This window comes from Triturus cristatus, chromosome 1_1 (genome assembly GCF_964204655.1).
Source record: "Triturus cristatus chromosome 1_1, aTriCri1.1, whole genome shotgun sequence".
Lineage (NCBI taxonomy): Eukaryota > Metazoa > Chordata > Amphibia > Caudata > Salamandridae > Triturus > Triturus cristatus.
The window spans coordinates 195,626,194-195,642,099 of record NC_140579.1 but is presented as its reverse complement, the minus strand read 5'-3'; positions in this window follow the sequence as shown (position 1 = coordinate 195,642,099).

Below are 15,906 nucleotides of genomic sequence, written 5' to 3'. Positions count from 1 at the left end.
GACTGTGGACTTTTCTTCAAGTTCCTGACGCTCCTGCGGAACGAGCCTGGCAACTATTACACTGCTGTGCAACTTCTTCTACTCTTAGAGCTGAGATTTCCATGAGTCTTATAGTCTGAATTCAGCACCTGAGCATAATAGGACAGAATGTATGAAGCTCTGTGGTAATACTGAATAAGCAGCTACCTATGTTATGCCATCTATTAATGTAATAACTGCACTTTCACAATTGCTTTATTAACCTTCCTGCTTTCTCAAATTTGCTTGAAAATGCACGATTTTTCTTCTTTTTTTTCAAAATTTTCTTGGGGGGTTAACCCCACCAAACCCCCCTTTAGGGGTTCGGGCTCGCTCGCTGCGCTCACTCGCTACGGTGCTGTATGCTAATTCGTTTGCGCCCCACCACTTTAAAATCTCACCCACCGCCCCTGCTCTAAAGTCTTAACGTAGGATGTGCTACTGCTAAGCACTGTGGGCCTGCTCTCTCCTGTTAATGTTGAAGGTCAATGCTGGAAGAGATGAGACATACATGCCACCTCGGAAAGTGTTCTTGTTGCACTACACCATAACTTGTGCATTTGTTTCAACTTTGTTTCTCAATATCCCCTTTGGTTTTCCAGCTACAATTACAGGCCGGGCCTTGCCCTATACTTTGGAAAACATTACAATGCACACTTACCTTACCAATAAATCGACATTTTTGTTTCCAGCCGGGCAGTGGCGAGTGGCGAGGCGACACACCCAAGATTGATGGACGAGAGGAGGACCAAGAGGAATGCCGAGATGCAAATCCAGTCCACATTTTTTACCAGGATAACACAGTAACAGTATCCACTTTTATCTTCTTTTAAATAGTTTGATTAATATTTTGTATACAATCTTTACAACAGTGTGTTCTTGGAGTTGTGATTATCATCATTAGGTTTGCTCTCTGTTTACGATTCTTCCCTACCAATATTTAAAATTTCTATTTGCTATCTGTAAAAGTATTAAGGCCGGAACAACAGAACAAGAACTAGAAGTGTATGCAATCCGGGTCTCTCATCATCATGCATGCATTTCCTTTTTCTCCCTTAACATATGGATATGGTAGTCTTCAACGATTGTCGTTTGTTTGTCCATGTTTACGGTTTTTCTATGTCAAACCTTTCCCAAAAACCCCCTTCCCATCCATTCAACAAACCCTAACCCTCTTCCCCCGGGCTGTGTGACTTATTGTCGAGGTGTGACTAAATTAAATGTACACCAATACTTAATCACACACTTGCTGGGGCGGATGTGGCGAAAGCAACAGTACTTCAATTTCAAGGCAGAGCGTTGATCTTCTTCTGCTTGCCCACCCATGAGTAGGATATTTTAGGTTATTTTATTTAACAAAGGAACATATACCTCAGCATGAATTGCCGGCATTGATATACAGCACTAACTGTTAGGCTGTAGGCCTAGTCAAGTGACTCGACACAACTATAGTTTGTAACTCTGTCTAGTAGGCTATCCCAACCACCATTATGTTTTGTTGTCTAATATTTGAGCATGTTATTGTTGCTCGGTAACTTCTGTACTGTACTTCATTCTACTACTCCTCTAACAGTCTCTCAAAGGCGATTGACTGTCTCCTTTTCTTTTTTTGCAAATGCTGCCGCCCTGCCAGTGTCTACTACTACTACTATACTACCACCACCACCACACCAATCATGGCATGTTAGAAAAAGGAAACCATCTTCACCATGCAGCCATTGCTGTGCCACAGTTGGACATAAACATCAAGCACAGGTAAGAGAGAAGTTTGGGGGAGGCAGAATTAATAATGGACATGTTGTCAATGATTTCATTTTCACACACCAGTCCAGATAAAGAATGCATAGACTAGAGGACAGACTGAAAGTACTAGAAGGACAAGTCAATCAGTGAGGTGTGTCGCATCTATCTGTTTGTGTCTTACACAGTCAGCCAAATATTTAAATCAAACACAGGCTATGGGCGGCCATGCACCAGCAAGGAAATAGTGTGATGTAAAACAGTTACCTCACCTACAAAACATTAACAACATTGCATGTAACATAGAAAAATATATTTAATTTACCCTAACAAAAATAAACTAAACCCACAAAAGCTGACCCACCCCCCTCCCTAACCCCAACCAATGTCCAATTGTCCATAGGAGAAAAAGTCCGTAAAGAAAAAATCCCAAACCCAACGCCCAAACAAGTTCCCACCCACCCAAACAAGAATTAAAAAAAGGGCAGAACTTAATGACAGGGACTAAGGTGTGGGGCGGGACTCAAGGAGGACATGCATCTGGTGCTCTAGACGGGCGACGCGGCGTCGGAGGGCGTGGCAGTTGCAGCCACAGTGGGGGGGGGCACCGGAGATGGCACTAGTACGGTGGCGGCAGGCAGCCGCCAGACGGTGGTGCCGTACAGCTGGAGGGCGGTGGCTGGGGCCCGGGGCACTGGAGGATGCTTGAATTGCTGCCGCAGTCTCCTCCTCCTCCTCGGCTAAGATCACCAACCACCGGTATTCCCGCTGGATTGCCTCCAGCTTCCGGCGCCGTGCCTTGGCGGCCAACTCCTTGCGGTTTAGTTTAGGAGTAGCTGTGTATCAAAAAGTAAAAAACAAGACAATTGTAAAATATACTCTTAGAAAAACAGTAAGACAAGTTAATTATTTATACACATAGTGGCATGGTAGAGTAGCACTATAAAGCACAGTAGTACATAACATTTTAAATCTCGCCCGTCCTTCTTACTTCCACCCGTCTTTCACTTTTTAGTTGAACAGTGCACCAGGTGCTCTTCTCCATAAAACTTTCAAAGCGGAGTTGAAATCAGATAGATGAGGCCATTGGTTACTCAATACTCCCGCTCCGATGCAAATTAAAGGGATTCTAGTCTTCTAGTTCACTCTTCAAACGTCCCCAACAACTCATACTTACTTACGACATCGGATGGCGGGCGGACAAACGCCATGCTAAAAAGGGTGGGGGTCCCGTGGGGACAATTAATTAGGATGATGCGCCCGGCACAGTGGCGGGCGCATCCTGTTTTTTTTACATTCTGGTTGGCGGTGCCGAAAGCAATGCTAAAAATACATGTTGTTCTGCTTTTCCAAGCACAACATGATGGGCCACGCACGGAGCCTGTCACGTTTTGCTTTGAAAGGCAGGGGGGGTACCATAGCATAGGTAGGTACACTCCATGGGGGCCCCCAAGCATACTCTGCAATGTCTGCATGCCTTTCCGTGGCGGACGGAAATGCCGCCATGCAAAGGCATTCCAAAATGCAGATTATATGGCTGGCGGTGTGTTCAGAGAGACACCACCGCCATATTGAACCCTTTTCCGCCTGGTCGACATATGGGAGGTCTGACTCTTTTCTAAAGGGATGGCGGGAGGTTTGCCCCTGTGGTGTCGGCGGTGAATACCGCCGGCACGGCGGGGGCAATACGCTCGCCATCCTAGTGGGGCCCTAAGTCTCAACAGTACAGTATACATATACATACAGTACACCCTTGCAGTGAGTGTACTGTCAAGTTCAACAATAGTTAAGGATTATGAATCTAACTTACCACCGCGCGTCACTGGTGCTGCCACTCCCCCTACCGCTCCGTTGCTATCTGCAGCAACTGCCGCATCCTCGCCCTCCGCGTCGCCTTCGCTGGCCCCGGCAATGGTGGTCGGTAGTGCGCCTAGAAAACATTACATATTTATTAGGTGTCATATACACCTCCCCCCTATTGATCAGTAGCAAGGTTGAAAAATGAGTTAATACTAACATACATCACTAGTACATATCAGGTAGTAGTAGAGTAGACACTAATAGTTATATATGGTCATTGTAGCCTTTGCTTAATTAGCCCGAGCCATGCTACCATTTTACCTTTGTGTCTTTTATTTTTGCACATGTGACGTTACCTTGCAGCTTCTTGTATAAGACACCTTTGAGCCCACATGACCTGCCTCACACTGCTACTGTCTAGTCTACGCGCTGCGTACAAGCGGTCAGCAAAAACATTAACAAGCCACTTTTTTAGGAAGTACTGGTGTACTGTTAGTCCATATTGCTTATCCATAAATGCTACACTTTTTGGCACGGCTGAGAAATGCTTGCAAGTTGCAATATACTAACGCACACCATTTCATTTTTCGCATTACAGACGGAAGAATCCCTTCTAGGAACTAGAGCTTTGCAGAGCTTCTGAATTATGCAACAACTACCAGTACTAGGTTCTCCTAAGGTGAGGGGTCCCTTCACTCACATCTTCATTTATAAATTTATATAAACTAAATTCCTAGGGGATGGTGGTGCTGCCTTCCACCACTGTTCAGTTATCATGATTTAATTCCCAACTGTATAAGTGTAACAATGTTTATTGTTTTAATGTTATTGATTTTCCGGTTGGTGCTGCATTTTATAATAAAACAATGTACAGAGCTTCTCAATTCAAAATAAACATTTTGAACTTACATAGACTTGGTGGTATTTGGTGTGGACTAACTTACACAAGTGAGCAAATTAAAGTAAGGGTGTGCATGTGCATTGCTTCCACGACTGAGAGGTTGGGTGTGTTATGTTCTGGGTTGTCTACTTGTTGGGTATCTTGGGGTGAGGGTTCGGAGACCTAATAGTTATGACAAGACAGTATTATAGTCGAGCAGTGGAATTGTGGTGGGTGCTGAATTTTTGATTAAGGTGTGTGAGGAAGGTCCAACCTACCATCACCAACATCCTATTTTCTTGTGCAAAGGTCTGTGTATGTGCAAGATCCCTACAACAGTAGTAGTATGTCCTATAGGCTATCATATCAAAATAGTAATAATTCTGGTTGGGCTTTTGTTGCTGTGAATTTTCAAAGCCTCAAGATTAACAAAGACTCAAGATCAATAAGACTAGAAGTAGTACAAGACGACGACCCAAAGGATTGGACTCAATGGCTAGAGCTACTGGTGAATATGAGTTTTATATTACAACCTTTCACATAAAGAGTGGCACTGGCCAACTGGGCAAGACTAGCTACTACAGTACAGACAGACTGATAGTATTAGTAGTAGTAGTACTGAGAGTCATCATAGCAGAGGCAGGGATAAGATTTTTGAAACCGTACAGATCGAAGGATAATTGTTGGTAAAAAAATAGCATTTGGAAACTGAAACAATAGTTCGGGAAAAATATGGTGCAGTAAAAGTTATGGAATAAGAAATATTATTAAAAACAAGAAGACTTACTGGGGCCAGCAGAGGAGCCCTCATTGGTGTCCTCCTGGTGCTGTTCGGACTGTTGTCCTGCCGAACCCCCACTCCCTGTCTGTCTGCCCCTGGGTGCAGATGAACAGGAAAGATATAAGAAAGAGACAAACATTGATGGATGGTGTCAAACAAATACAATATTTTTCAACAATGGTCAAAAAACACTTATGTAAACAACAATTGCAATAACTAAATTGACCGATCTCATCTGGTCAACAAGTAGTATTGGGGGATTCGAGGATCGACTACTTAAGTTACTATTTATCAACAGTAAACCAGTCTTCCATTCTGATTCCAGAATACTAAGTTACAACTAAGCCTAAGTACGACGTACCACCCAACCTAGCCCACCTATTCCAGGCATGCCAATTGTACATTAAGTATGCATTTCCACTTCTTTTATTCCTCAACAATGCATATGGTCAAATGGAGGACACATGACTACATTTTTTGTATGCACCAAATTTTGGGTTGATTGATTGATGCTGATGTTCTGCTAGTGCTAAGCCAATTACCACCACTCATTGAACAAACTAGAAAAGGTTCTAATAAAGACTGCCGTACTAGCAACACGTCACGTAACTGGGGGGGCATCACGCATACCACTAGCAAATTAGAAACTCATACTTACAAAGTACCTAAACCTAAGTATCAATCCGCCCCTATCTATTAGGCACAGAACAAAGTAAGGAGTGGACTAGAGTCACTGTAGCATTACGTAACTTAATTTCTCTAAAATAAACTCGTACAGAATCACGCTAAGCGAGCGCAAACGCAAAGTTGCAAACAAGTAAGATTAGTAGTAGCACAGAAGAGCACCTGTGGCATAAAAAATCACAGAAGACTTTTAAACGTAATTAACCTGGAATGTAAGCAGCAACATTCTAGCTGGTTGGAAGAAAAAAAAGATATTCGCAATATATAACACAGAGCAGAAGAACAGACACAAAGTAGTAATAATTAAATAGGTACTCACCAAGCCCCGGGACCTCCACTCCTAGCAGGTCCAGCAGGTCCTGCTCACGGTCCAGGATGTCGGACCACCGGTGCGTCAGCTGCGCCTGGGTGCGCCGGACCCCAGAGAAGCGCGACACTGCCCGGCGCACCTTTCCCCACCGCTGCCGACGCTCCCGGAGGCCGTACCCGGACCCAGACCTGCCACCTGCTGCCAGGTTTGAGGGGAGGTGGCGCTGCACAAAGGAAATTAGTGCAGCCAACTCCACCTCCCCAAATAAGGCCCGTGCCTGCACCCCTTGTGGGCGCCGCCTTCCGCAAGGAAGGCTGTCGCGGCTCTGGCTGCGACGGCGACCAGCCCTACCCTTAGACATGGTTCTGGGGTAAGAAAAGGTAATAAAATTAAAGAAGTAAAGGAAATAAATAATAGCAGGCAATAGAAAGAGAAAAAGTAGCTAAAAAACAAAAAAAAGGAGACAAAAACCAAAAATATAGAAGCTGGAAAATAGTAAGAGAAATAATAAATAAGAAAGATCAAAAAAAAGTGGGTTGAAACAAAGGATTGAAAAGATTTGGAGAGGATTGAAAATCAGGCCCCAGAACCATGCAATAGAGTGAAAAACAAGATGGCTGCGCCCATTGCGACCACGTGCACAAGTTTGCGCGATATTTTCTTCCCGAACAAGCAAAAAGCAACGCGATCAAGTAAAAGCGGTCGCGAACAGGAAATATCTACCGCGAACGGGCTCGAACATGCATTGCGCGACCCGGAACAGGAAGTAAGCATCGCGAGAGGGCAGGACAAGTGAAAACAAGATGGCCGCGCCCGTGAGCAACCGCATGGGTAAGTTGGCGACCCGCGGTCACGCCAAAAATACCGCGAACAGACGGGAAAAAAACTTCCACGTCTTCGCGATATTTCCGGCGTGTTTGCGGAGATTTTTAGCATTTTCGCAAGTTAATTTCGCAAATTCCGCCCACCCCTACTTCTGATAGTGATTTATTAAATAGGTTAGTCAGAATTTCCGTTACTACCGGTGCGATATTTGGAAAAAATTTAGGAGGCACAGTGTCGGTGGAAGAGCCAGATTTTATTTACTGCATAGCTGTTTCCACTGACTCAATGCTGCAACTTGCAAGTTTGTCCAGGATGTGCGGGGGATCTAGAAGTGGGTTGGACGCATCACATTCCCATTTACTCACCTATGCAATTATACACACACAACCTCACTTATTCATACAGATACTAACACATACTTACTCTATTTTATAATCAGTGATACAAGTACACACTAATCTACACAACCAGTCTCAAAATCATCAACTATCATGTAGAGTCCTTTATATACTTCAATTCTCACATACACTGCCTTTTACATATGTAGTTACTTGGACATGTACCACTGAGATCCATTCAGTCACCAACACACCAATACACACACTCACACACCCATAAAGGTGTTTCCACATGCACTGTTGAACCCATACACCCAGTGAATGAACCACTCACACATCTATGCACAGAGTCACACACCTCCCACACACCTACACACACACTCAGTGTCCAAGGCAACCAATCAATAACCTATATAGACACTCATATAGCTACTGACCAACCCATGCAGCAGCTTGCACAACAACAGACAGACTGATACAGACATTCACACAGTTTAGTCACTAACCCATGCATTCAGTAAGACACATTTAATCACTCACTTATACAGTCAGTCACCCACCTACTAAATCGTCCATCCAGACACTTATACACCCACTCATTCTTCAATACACCTAGGAATATATATAAAACATATTTAAAAATTACAGAAATACACAGTCACGGGATGATGTCATCAGTGATGGCATCAGTGATGTAATTTGAGATGTCACCAGTGATGTCATCAGTGATGTCACTGACCATGTCATGAATGATGTAATATGTGATGTCATGAGCAGTGCATTGCGGGTGCGCGAGTTATAGTTAGCTGAAGTAACTTTAACGGTGGAATTTCTCTGGTTTTGTACGAGTGAAATGTCCAGCTAACTATAACGTCCCTGAAACCTATGTTTTTTTCAGTGTGTGCATATATACATATAAATGCAAACATGTATATAAATATGTATAAACATATATTTGCATATATTTGTATATATTTATATATAGAAATGTTTATATATGCATAATACCATAAATATATATAAGTATGTCCATATTACCTACTGGCGGTCGCCAGTAGGTAGTTATAGTTAGGACCACGTTTCCATAGGAAAACCTCAACATTCTATTTTGAATAACTTTGGCGCCGGTCGACGAATCCTCGCGAATTTCTCAAAATAGGTGGGGCGCTATGCTCCGCTCCTACCCTGAAAGTCTCGGGGGGATTCATCAAGCGGGGGCTGAGATAAAAGGGGGGTCCCAAAACGCGTTTTTCCCATGCATTTTTCCATAGGACCTTTAGAACGAGCTACAGCCCGAATGGCTGAACAGAATTACTCAAAATTTTGGCAGAGAGGTAGTCCCTAGGTCAAGGAAGTGCCTTTTGTAGGTTTGGTGTAAATCTGTTCAGTAGATTCTGAGAAAATAGCCTTTAAATCAATATATATATCTGAGCCCTCTTACGGTACGCTTACCGTACGCTTACGGTAAGCGTACGGTGGCGTGCGCGAGCGCGATTCTGATTGGCTCTTAGATCTTAGTAAACATTCGAATCGGCCGAAACCAGGAAGCGGCGGCCGCCATTTTGTGTATTTCACTCTGAAAAAAAAGAGTGAAAACAAGGAAAGGGGGCAATGAGGAGAGTTACAGACCCCCTAACATTTGTAAGGGGGTCAAAGAAGGACAGAAAAGTACAATAAAAACATTTATTGATTTTAAAAAAAATCACGGGGTACGCGTACGGTAAGCTTACGGTAAGCCTACGGTAAAAAAAATAAAAATAAATAAATGAAAAGCAGATTTAAGAGTTTAGAAATTAGGGAGCTCTAAAAAGAGCTGTTGTGTTTATGAAGTCATTTTTTTAGTGGTACCTACAAGTAAGTACCGATGCAGAGTCTAAGGTTCAAGAGGAAGACTCTGTTCCCTTCATCATTGAAGTGCACACCATCTCCTCTATAAATGTCTTGCATGTCATAACGCAAGTTGTTGTGGTAAATGGCACCCATACCATAGTCACGGAGGAAAGCAGAAACAGATTTGTTGACGTGCTTTCTTGCTTTGTCAATCTGCGGACAGAAATGATTGGACCAGTTCCATTTTTGCCTTTGGCATATGTTGGAAAACACAAAGGCAGTTTTAGGGAAAAGTGTAAACAGTTGTGCAAAGGTGTCCTTCATAAGCATTTCCAGACCTACCCCAGTCAAAGTGCCTAGGTCATTGCCACCACAGTGCACTATTATGAGGTCAGGGTGTTGGATTTGAATGAAGGATTTCACCAATGGCATCAATTGGTGCCACTTTAACCCTCTCTGACCAATCCATTTAATGTCTACATTTGGCAAAGCAAGGTCTCTCACCATATCTGTTTTCTCTGCAAACTTTTCACTCCAGAAGACATAGCTGTGCCCTACAATCCACACTGTGAACATCTTCAAAGGAGAACTGGATGCACTCAGGAGGTGTCTTTCAGTAGAATGGCAATATGAAAAGAAAGACAGTTTGGAAATGGAGGCATACATATTTTTTACAAAACAAAAAGAACTGATTGGCTGTTTCATACCATTCTAGAAAAAAAACTAGGCTGTATGTGAAAATTAATACAAGCATGTTTTGTATTGGTACAAAAAAATGTGTAACCAAAGAACAGTACTATGGATTTGCTGTTAGGTTTGAAAAGTCAAGCACTCTTGCTCTGTGGAATTGAAACATTGTGTGTCGAACTTCTGACCTAACTGAACACAGCAGTGTTCCATGAGCTGTTGCTATGGTAGCAGGCAGAAGTCAAGTTGGGGGAAGGGTACTAGGCAGAAGTCAAGTTGGGGGCAGGGTACTTTTGGAAAAGGGTTGGTTTTCAACCAATAGAAATGTGTGATTACATTTAAAAAAAAGGGGGAAGCACTGAGATTTGAAACTTACATGTATATGTGTGGAAAAATAGAGGGAAAGTTTGCCATTATCTGGTTCTGCTGAGAGGAGACAGGTGAACACAACAGAGATCCTGGCTCTGATAATCTGCTGTTTGAGTGTCACATTTCTTTCAGAACTAACTAATTTTAAAGGTGAGTTTACAGTTTGAGAGGGTATGTATGTGGTAACTTAAGAAATGAATAATAGAAATGGGAATTGTTTTTGTTGTAGTTACACATGGTGGTTTCATAATGTGTCAGTGTGTAAAAGTGATTTACATTTGCCCCTGAAAAAATAAAAGAGCAGTAAGTGTGCTTTGAAATTGGCAAAGAAATTTCGTTTTGGCACTAATGTGAAAACATGACTCTGTGTGCATAGAAGAATTATAGACAGAGATTTATTGCGTCTTGCTCTGGTGATTTCACAGTTGCATTAGATGGAAAGGGGGAGCGAATTTTTGGGGGAAGAAGCAGAGGCTTAGCACACACCCATGTCCTTGCCGTGTATAGTCATGCACAGTATGTACAAGCCAGTGGGGTTTTCAGGTTTAAGTCTGTAATGCAAATACATTCAGCATCACTAAGGCTGGTTGCCCTTGGTGGAGTGTAGGCAGTCACAGAGAATGCACATGGTGGTGGTCTGAAAAAAAAACAGCTTGGACACGTGCAATTAAATAAAGCAAAAATAGTGGATTCATAATGTGTCAGTCTGTAAAAGTGATTTCAAATTGTAAAAAGAGATTTTCACTTGCCCCTGAAAAAATAAAAGAGCAGTAAGTGTGCTTTGAAATTGGCAAAGAAATTTCGTTTTGGCACTAATGTGAAAACATGACTCTGTGTGCATAGAAGAATTATAGACAGAGATTTATTGCGTCTTGCTCTGGTGATTTCACAGTTGCATTAGATGGAAAGGGGGAGCGAATTTTTGGGGGAAGAAGCAGAGGCTTAGCACACACCCATGTCCTTGCCGTGTATAGTCATGCACAGTATGTACAAGCCAGTGGGGTTTTCAGGTTTAAGTCTGTAATGCAAATACATTCAGCATCACTAAGGCTGGTTGCCCTTGGTGGAGTGTAGGCAGTCACAGAGAATGCACATGGTGGTGGTCTGAAAAAAAAACAGCTTGGACACGTGCAATTAAATAAAGCAAAAATAGTGGATTCATAATGTGTCAGTCTGTAAAAGTGATTTCAAATTGTAAAAAGAGATTTTCACTTGCCCCTGAAAAAATAAAAGAGCAGTAAGTGTGCTTTGAAATTGGCAAAGAAATTTCGTTTTGGCACTAATGTGAAAACATGACTCTGTGTGCATAGAAGAATTATAGACAGAGATTTATTGCGTCTTGCTCTGGTGATTTCACAGTTGCATTAGATGGAAAGGGGGAGCGAATTTTTGGGGGAAGAAGCAGAGGCTTAGCACACACCCATGTCCTTGCCGTGTATAGTCATGCACAGTATGTACAAGCCAGTGGGGTTTTCAGGTTTAAGTCTGTAATGCAAATACATTCAGCATCACTAAGGCTGGTTGCCCTTGGTGGAGTGTAGGCAGTCACAGAGAATGCACATGGTGGTGGTCTGAAAAAAAAAACAGCTTGGACACGTGCAATTAAATAAAGCAAAAATAGTGGTTTCATAATGTGTCAGTCTGTAAAAGTGATTTCAAATTGTAAAAAGAGATTTTCACTTGCCCCTGAAAAAATAAAAGAGCAGTAAGTGTGCTTTGAAATTGGCAAAGAAATTTCGTTTTGGCACTAATGTGAAAACATGACTCTGTGTGCATAGAAGAATTATAGACAGAGATTTATTGCGTCTTGCTCTGGTGATTTCACAGTTGCATTAGATGGAAAGGGGGAGCGAATTTTTGGGGGAAGAAGCAGAGGCTTAGCACACACCCATGTCCTTGCCGTGTATAGTCATGCACAGTATGTACAAGCCAGTGGGGTTTTCAGGTTTAAGTCTGTAATGCAAATACATTCAGCATCACTAAGGCTGGTTGCCCTTGGTGGAGTGTAGGCAGTCACAGAGAATGCACATGGTGGTGGTCTGAAAAAAAAACAGCTTGGACACGTGCAATTAAATAAAGCAAAAATAGTGGTTTCATAATGTGTCAGTCTGTAAAAGTGATTTCAAATTGTAAAAAGAGATTTTCACTTGCCCCTGAAAAAATAAAAGAGCAGTAAGTGTGCTTTGAAATTGGCAAAGAAATTTCGTTTCGGCACTAATGTGAAAACATGACTCTGTGTGCATAGAAGAATTATAGACAGAGATTTATTGCGTCTTGCTCTGGTGATTTCACAGTTGCATTAGATGGAAAGGGGGAGCGAATTTTTGGGGGAAGAAGCAGAGGCTTAGCACACACCCATGTCCTTGCCGTGTATAGTCATGCACAGTATGTACAAGCCAGTGGGGTTTTCAGGTTTAAGTCTGTAATGCAAATACATTCAGCATCACTAAGGCTGGTTGCCCTTGGTGGAGTGTAGGCAGTCACAGAGAATGCACATGGTGGTGGTCTGAAAAAAAAACAGCTTGGACACGTGCAATTAAATAAAGCAAAAATAGTGGTTTCATAATGTGTCAGTCTGTAAAAGTGATTTCAAATTGTAAAAAGAGATTTTCACTTGCCCCTGAAAAAATAAAAGAGCAGTAAGTGTGCTTTGAAATTGGCAAAGAAATTTCGTTTTGGCACTAATGTGAAAACATGACTCTGTGTGCATAGAAGAATTATAGACAGAGATTTATTGCGTCTTGCTCTGGTGATTTCACAGTTGCATTAGATGGAAAGGGGGAGCGAATTTTTGGGGGAAGAAGCAGAGGCTTAGCACACACCCATGTCCTTGCCGTGTATAGTCATGCACAGTATGTACAAGCCAGTGGGGTTTTCAGGTTTAAGTCTGTAATGCAAATACATTCAGCATCACTAAGGCTGGTTGCCCTTGGTGGAGTGTAGGCAGTCACAGAGAATGCACATGGTGGTGGTCTGAAAAAAAAACAGCTTGGACACGTGCAATTAAATAAAGCAAAAATAGTGGATTCATAATGTGTCAGTCTGTAAAAATGATTTCAAATTGTAAAAAGAGATTTTCACTTGCCCCTGAAAAAATAAAAGAGCAGTAAGTGTGCTTTGAAATTGGCAAAGAAATTTCGTTTTGGCACTAATGTGAAAACATGACTCTGTGTGCATAGAAGAATTATAGACAGAGATTTATTGCGTCTTGCTCTGGTGATTTCACAGTTGCATTAGATGGAAAGGGGGAGCGAATTTTTGGGGGAAGAAGCAGAGGCTTAGCACACACCCATGTCCTTGCCGTGTATAGTCATGCACAGTATGTACAAGCCAGTGGGGTTTTCAGGTTTAAGTCTGTAATGCAAATACATTCAGCATCACTAAGGCTGGTTGCCCTTGGTGGAGTGTAGGCAGTCACAGAGAATGCACATGGTGGTGGTCTGAAAAAAAAACAGCTTGGACACGTGCAATTAAATAAAGCAAAAATAGTGGATTCATAATGTGTCAGTCTGTAAAAGTGATTTCAAATTGTAAAAAGAGATTTTCACTTGCCCCTGAAAAAATAAAAGAGCAGTAAGTGTGCTTTGAAATTGGCAAAGAAATTTCGTTTTGGCACTAATGTGAAAACATGACTCTGTGTGCATAGAAGAATTATAGACAGAGATTTATTGCGTCTTGCTCTGGTGATTTCACAGTTGCATTAGATGGAAAGGGGGAGCGAATTTTTTGGGGAAGAAGCAGAGGCTTAGCACACACCCATGTCCTTGCCGTGTATAGTCATGCACAGTATGTACAAGCCAGTGGGGTTTTCAGGTTTAAGTCTGTAATGCAAATACATTCAGCATCACTAAGGCTGGTTGCCCTTGGTGGAGTGTAGCACTGTGGACATGGGCTTTTTAAAAAATCTGAAAAGTGGTTTCATAATGTGACAGTTTGTAAAAGAGATTTTCACTTGCCCAAAAAAAAGAGCAGTTTGTGTGAATTCAAATTGGCAAAGAAATTTCGTTTTGTGACTATTGTGAAAAGAAATTTAGTAATATATTTAAATACAATAACGGATTTTTTTTTTAGTTTTTTTCAGGTATTGCTGAAGAACAGTGAACAAAATTTAAGATGCCTACAAAATCTCGAGTTCAAAAAACGCTAAAAAAAAAACTATATTTGAAGACACTGGAGGACCAAAGTTAGTAGAAGATGCTGATGTTGGGAAAAAGAAAAAATCTTCTGGTAAGCAAAAAAAACAATTTCTAAACAAAATATTCAAAACAAAGAAAAATGTACAAAATGTCTGTTCTCGGAAAAATGTAACAAAAAATAGAGAACAGCAAAAAATTGAGAATTTAGTTAATGCAAATATACCTTCTGCAATTGAAAAGTTTAACATAAACAGAAAAACAGCATTTAAAGAGATACGTAGAAAAATGTTTCAGAGAAGAGTTATGTCCAATTTGATAAAGGATATAAAGAAATATAAGCAAAAGGCAAAATATTACAAGAGAAAAAAAGAAATTGAAGCCATTGCAGCAAAGGCATTAGAATTAAAAAGGAAACTATTCATTTTAATTATGAATAGGATGCGTACATTAGATAAAATGGTTAATGTACTGAAATCACAAAGCAAAAGCAAAAGAGTAGTGAACAGAACAAACTTTTGTAAAGTTTTTTTAGGAAAGTGGATGCATAGTTCAAGTAGTGAACCTTTTTTTAATGAAGAGAGCTATTTTCAAAGTAATAGTTTGCTGCATGCAGTTGACACCAGAGGTCGTTCATACGAAGTAAAAAATGGTTGCATAATGGAGAAGGAGATAATGGTTCCAAGAGATGAGGTACAAGTGATGGCAGATGAGGCAATGGGGAGACGTCCTAAAGCCCCAGTGTACACTTGGAATTGTAGTAGTATTTGCACTGTGCGTCAGGAATCTATTGACAGATTTCGAGAGTTTCTAAGAGAATATAGTAAAAAAAGTGTAAAACAAAAGATTAAGGTGCTTCAAAGTCTGGATCCATGCAGAGTGAGAGAGAATACTGGTTTGCAGGGTCATTCTCTTGCTTGTCTATCTAGAAAAGTGTGCAATAGTGTTTTCCATCATTTTAGGATGCTGGCTGTTCATCATACTGAAATGAGAAAGTTTGTGAGACGGTTGTATTTTGCCAAAAGTCCAGCAATAAAGTTAAATGAATTGAATAGGGCTCTGTTCCGAGGAACGGTATCAGATGTAGAGAAGGTTGTTGATGAAATTCAGTTTTGTTACTTTGGTCCTGAACAAAACAGTGCAGAGAAGGACACAGTAAATGAGGCAGAAGTGGAAGAGAATGTAGAACCTTGTGTAAGTAAGACATTTAATGATCACATAACAAAATTTGCAATAATCTCTAATGAAAGACCAAATGTTACTTGTATTTGTTGCCGCAGAACTCATTATAGAAAACAAACTAGGAATGTTGATCTCTACAGAAAGAGTGAAAATGAAGATAATTATAAGTGGATGGATTTTGCCACATATATATTTCTTGAAAATTGTTTTGAATTGGGTGAAGATCAGCGTATTTGTAAATACTGCTACAACAAGTTAGAGGAAAATAGAATGCCGACCAGAGCTGTACATAATAATTTAGAATTGGATGCTATTCCTGCTGAACTTTC